Below are 6346 nucleotides of genomic sequence, written 5' to 3' on the forward strand. Positions count from 1 at the left end.
CTTTTAGCTAGTATTGTGTGCAATGTATTAATTAAGTGTACGTTTAATTCCTAAATGAAATGCAGATACCTCTTTGTGATGAAAGATGACTGCTTTTAAAGCAACAGATGCACAACTCTGTACCTTACAGAATAAAAACTCCTATGATGGAACCTGAAAAGCAGAACTGTGACCTACCCTCAGCACATCTGTAATTCCCAGTGGTATGAGAAGTCTAGGGTTTTGTAATTACTTAATTGAAAACACTTCAGCAACAATATTTGCTTGTTCTTGTGCTGGACTGAATGCTCTATGCTAGTTTGGAAGGAAGGAAAGCATGCCCTACCACCAAAAGTCTTTGTGGGAGTACAAATAAGTTTTCATCGTATCACAAATAGGAGAAGGAAAAGAGTTATTCCATTAACTGCATAGTCTGTTCCAATAGTTTTCAGGGAGTGAGAGGTAGCCAAGAATTAGCTGTGAAGGGGTGACCAGTGATTCACAGATGCTTGTGGATACCTGCAGACCTGTCTGCTTTGTCTTTAGTGGCTCTCTGCAAGCAGAAGCTTTGCGAAGAGAGGAGTGTCTTGCTCCATCCCTACATCTTCAGCTGTTGGTACCCTCTCATCTTGGAGACAGCAAGGAAAGGAGGTTTGGTTCTATTGCAGGAGAAGTGACTAAACACTGTGCCTCTTCATCTAGCAATACTCACTATCTTGACTTCCTGAAGCCTTCTTTATTCCTTCCCCAAAATACCACTCTCTCAGTAACAGACTGCTATGATTTTACTTTGACAGCCTGTAAAATATCTGAAATGTCCTGTGACACAAATCTGCCAAAAGTCTCAGCTATGCCAAATCCATTCCCGTATATCATGTTCTAGGCCATGGAGACGCAACCATTCCTACTTTGTAAATGATGGAATCCAAGGTTTTGTCAAAACAGGAGCCTGGCAGTTCCTGTGAATATTGTGGGTAGTGATCCTGTGCTTCCAGAGAGATAGGAGTGGCTAATCCAAGGTAATCATATGAGTCCCCTTAAATGTGTTATGTAACTGTCTCAGTCTTCAGCGGATTTATCCTTACCATGCAACAACCTGTTGAATGAGAAAACTACTTTTTCTCTGTTTATAGATGGGAAGCAAACCCTGCATTCTTGTGGTCACTTGACCATGAGATCACACGAGAAGTCTGAGATAGTGAATAATGAACTGAACTTAAGCAGTGGCCACCCTTCCTGTTCTATTGATCTCATCCATTTTGGGTTTTGTGGGACAAAGCCTCTTACAAATTCCAGACGTATCAATCAGTATGTTCCAAAGTAGTTAGTAAGGAATGTTATTCTGAGCATGTATTGCCCCTTAGTTGTATGTGAAATCATAGGCTAAGGTGAGAAATATAATACATGTATTTCATTTGCAGCTCAGCCCTTAGTGAATGGATGCATTACATTTGTCTATTCTGTGGGCTCTTTTTCAAATACAGCAAAGTCAGATATTTTCCAGCCATTACTGCAAAAAGATGTGCTCCCCCACTGCAAGATAGGCAGCAGTAGCATCCCTGTGGAAAAACCTACGTTGCCTTCTCCCCTCACTGTAGTCCTCAGCTGGAGGGCTGTGATCTCAGCCAGCTTAGTGCCTGGAGGGGAAAACCAGCAATTCCTCATTGCCACTGTGACTGCAATGAAAGATAGTTGTCTTGATGTAAGAATGCACCTGGTCATTCAGTAGAGCCACAGACACAGGAATACTTAGCATTGCACAAGATCAAAGGCAGCCTGAGTTTTCCAGATTCAATTCATTTCCCAGGTTACGCATTTTGCTTGCACACTTCAACCGCCTTCTGCTAGTACTTACCTCATTTTTATGGAAAGCAGAGAAAGGACTGAGGTCATTTCCAAGAGTATCCATCTGGCTTGAAGATGAAGCTTTCCGTCTGCTTTGAAAGTATTACCTATCAGTTCGTTGTCATTAAAAAGGGACTAAAATTAATGTTTGTTGTAGAATTGAAAGAGAGAGCTCATCAAGTGGTGATGTTACAGAGTTTCTGTATTTTCTAAGTGCTTTAGAATTGCTAGTATAGCATGGAGAAAGTCTACGATACGATGTTTCGACTAATTATTTAGATCATGTTGTTTGTATGTTGGGATACATATTCAGGTGGCACAAATAAACTTAGCTGCGATTAAGTAATTTAAGTGGCATCAATTAAGACTAGCTGAGAATATGAGTAACTGTATTCGTTCCATAAACTTCTGTATTTGGGTTAGCAACCAAAAGCTCTTGGGAGTTAGTGGGATGTTTAAGTGCTCTGGTTGTGTCTCTTTCTCTCAGTTCTGATTCTTGCACAAGGATTTATTACAGCAATTCAACACTTCAAAACTTCCTTGGCATTGGCAAAATCCTCAAGAACCTGTTTTAAGATGTCTTTAACAATGTTTTATGCCACAACAATCCACAGTGGCTTCTTTCCTCTCAGTAGTATCTCTAGAGCAATGCAGTTGCAAATTAATCAGCATAAAACAACTGTCTTTCATAAGTATGTGTTAATTTGGGTTACTTCCCAAATTATTTCTTCCATAGCTGTATACAATGCATCACCCTTCTTAATTATCTTCTCTCCCTCCTCAACACTCTCTCCTAGTGTGTCTTGAGTATACTTTAATTGGCTAAGTTCCCTTTCTTTTTAGCAGGGGGAGGCAACTTCAAAATACGGTTGAATGTTGCCAGTTAAGAAATATGTTCTTTCCACATATATTTGAAAGTATTCCATGCAAACTGTTGTAATTAGTGATTGATTGATATTTTTAATATAAAAGTTTTGAGACTATAAAGGTCACATGTTTGGTTTTATGCTCTGAAAGTAGGAGAAACATATTTACCAACACAAAGCTTGCACTCCAACTTGATAATCAACAGCTTCATTATTTTTGTTGGAAGGAAGTGTGATTATAGCTGGAAAAAGTGAACAGATCCATACATGCAAATATGATATGGAACCTACTGCTGGCCTAATTGCACCGTGTGTCAAGCTGCTTGACAACAAACATCATCAGACACAGAAAATAGCTAACATGGAGGAAAGCTTACTGTAAAAATTATTTTATCTTCAGTGTTTACCTCTCCACAGTTAACAGTGGTGTTCCATGTTCTTAGTACAGAATGACTGTAGTAGCAGTCAGATGTTCTAGTCAAGGTCACACTACACTAAGCAAGGCATATTTACCAGAACAAAGAACTAAAGTGCCGTAGGCCTCTAGTTAGCAGTATTTGATACCACACATGGTAAAGGTCAGGTGAGAAACTGGACCACTGCCTTCCTCCCAGCTGGTTCACATTGCAGCTGCTGCTGTGGTGCAAGGCCCGAGTCAACATCAACGGAAAATAAACTTGCCCTGAAAAGAGTTTGTAAAAGCAAAACTTAAGACACCAAACAGTAGCTCCAAACTACAGGAGACAGTGACTCATGAAGATAACGGTAAGTTATGATTGGTGTAATTTTTAGGGTGAATGGGAGGCACATATTGGTATAAAACCCAACCTTTAAAGATCTGACCGATATAATGTAAAAGAAAAAATTAATTTCAAATTTGTAAAGCAAAACTGGACAGTCTACGAATAGGGTTTGAATGCAGAAGGCTAATTTTAAAACCGCCTGTTGATTCCATAAAAATATGCTTTCACACATGAGACTTCCACATTCCATACTTACCAGAGTGTAAAGGGCAAAATTGTGGTTTTCTTTATTGTGTAGGACTTGTGTAGCTCAACCGGCTGCTTCTTCTGGTCTTTGATGCTTTAGCTCATTTGAAGTTCGCCTTGTAGAAGTCACAGCTTCTTAGCACTGGAGTTGGCTTAGACCTCTTGAGACATGACTAAGCTGAAGAGTGTCAGACTAAGTAAGCTGTCTTGGGCAAGCAGGGAAAAGGATTTGCACTTTGTAGTTAGCCAAACATTGTAGGTGGCTGGAGAAGGTGGTGGTGGTAAGGCTAGCAGCACTTTCTGCTTGGCAGACCATGGCACCTCGGCATGGTGTGTGGGCAGACTCATCCAAAACTACTTAGTTTGGAACTACTCATTCCAAATCTTGGATCTACTTGGCCTCTTTCTTCATCATTTTATCTATGCAAAGTGATTGTAAAGTGATAGATGACTGGCAGGATTTTACTGTCACTTCACATAGCTGTAATTGACTGTGTGAAGTTGAAACTTTATGTTATGTTCTCTTTGCTGGCAAAGTCAGCATGCAGAGGTCCTGCCCTCTCCACATGCGCTTAGGCTGTTTCATCCCTGGCTGCTTGTTCTTGTCCCTGTGTCACCCCTTCACTTGTGTTGACACAACTGTTTGTTAGGATTGTGCTAAAAACATATGGGAAATGGTTTGAATTAAAAATACTTCTCATCTGATTCTTTGTCTGGCCTCATAAATAATTGGGTCTGTACAGCTGGGAGAGGAAGGGAGGAAGTGCAGGGAGGAATGGACAGCTGGGGAAGGATGAAGGGGACCTCCTGGAGCTGCCAGTGCTGCTGAGATGAAAGTATCAGATGCTGTGTTTGTCAGCTAGTGCTTCTGCCCATTCAGAGAGGCACAGACCAGCCTCAGCTCTCCCAAATCACTCATTTTAACGGCACTCTGTAGAGCAGGTCCATTACAGGACTTGTTCAGGAGCAAATTGTTCTGAATCATTTCAGCTCTTCCCTATTTGTGTTCTGTGTTTGTTGTTCTCACTCTAGGATCAAATCAGGAAAATAGTTACCAACTGTATGTATTTTCAAATTAATACATAATTTCTGAGGAATTATAGGCAAATAAGATGTAAGTTTGTTCTTTCTGGCTTTACCATTTGATACTTAAACTACCTATACTACAGCCCTCTGAAGCAACTAAATAGTGCATAACAAAAGAAATAGTCTGAACAGGAGCCCTCAAAGAAGAGGTGAATACGCACATCCCAGGAAAACCATCCATCACGTGTATGAAGCACTTCTGCCTCTGGTGAGTGCAGAAATAGTTCTTTTTGACTGGGTTGTTTTTTCTCTACAGATGAGAGGAGCATATTATAATATCAGGCACATGTTATCTGAAACTGATATGCCACAAATAGCTAAAAATAATATGTCAAGTGTATTGGTATGAACTAGTATGTAATCTCTGGATCGAATCCCAGCTTTTCAAAAGGTCTCCTCACTTCCACTCTCCATTTTGGCAGAGAAATAAGAAGACACTAATAGTAAAAGTGCACAGACAATCCATTTTTAAATGGCAGGTTTATTAAAAATGTTCTCTATCACAAACATTGGAAAGTCAGCAGATTTTATTGTAACTGAAAGAGTCAGTAGACAGTGGAAAGGGAATAACTGTCAATGTAGATCAACCACTGAATTATGAGAAATAACGGGCCAGTTTCCACAGCAAACTCCTCAGAAAACCCCAATATTACTCAGCATCATCAGGTTCCAGTTTGTGTTCAGTCTGCCCTTAGGATGAAGCATACGGTTCACAAGCTTGAGCTTAGGGTTTATACATATTTACAGTAGAACAACCTACAGATTACAGGAGAGGACACATTAGCACCAGTGCTTATGGATTAGGGCTCACATCGCCTCTGCCATTGCATGTGCATGGTACTGACTCTACTGAAGAGTTAGGTTAAAAAAAGGTTAATAAATCTGGCACTTGGAAGGCAAACTGTGCTCTGCAGTGACCTAGGAATTCTTCGTGTTATGTATCACACTTGAATGCCTGTGTCTGAAGGCTGCCCATCAGAATTACCTTAATGCGCTTTCTTGCAAAAATGCATGCTTTGCTTCACCTCTGCTTGAAGTGTTATTTAGTAATATATGTAACCCCTTGAGATCAGGAAATCAGTGTGATTTTCTTACTGCTGTTCTAAAACTAAGCACAAACTCTATATTTAGTGAATATTAGACAAAATTAGTATCTTTAGCAGTTTTGGTGAAACATTTTCACATAGCAAAAAATCTACATAAATACAGTGTTCATAATTACTGAGATTCACAAAAAAAGGCGTTGGTTAGAAAATCAAAAAGGGTCAAATAAAAAAAACTTAAAAAAAAAGAAGCCAAAGGAGTGTCAAATACTATACTGGAGTCAAACGAGTGCAGAATAAAACAGTAGTCGTCCATTAGTTAGTTTTTCAGTATTAAAATCTTCCACCTAAAGAAGCCCATGTCTCTTGCAAGCTGTGTGCCTTTCCTGACGTTCACAGCTGGTCTCCTAGCTCCACTACGAGCAGGGTGGCGATAATTCCACATTTTCCTGTTCAAGGCAAAGAGTCCCTCTTCCAGCTGTGAGGTAGAGATTGGGTATCAGGTCACTGGGGTATAAGATACCACTGAGTGTAGCAG

Source organism: Pygoscelis adeliae, unplaced genomic scaffold (genome assembly GCF_000699105.1).
Source record: "Pygoscelis adeliae isolate BGI_AS28 unplaced genomic scaffold, ASM69910v1 Scaffold393, whole genome shotgun sequence".
NCBI classification, from domain to species: domain Eukaryota; kingdom Metazoa; phylum Chordata; class Aves; order Sphenisciformes; family Spheniscidae; genus Pygoscelis; species Pygoscelis adeliae.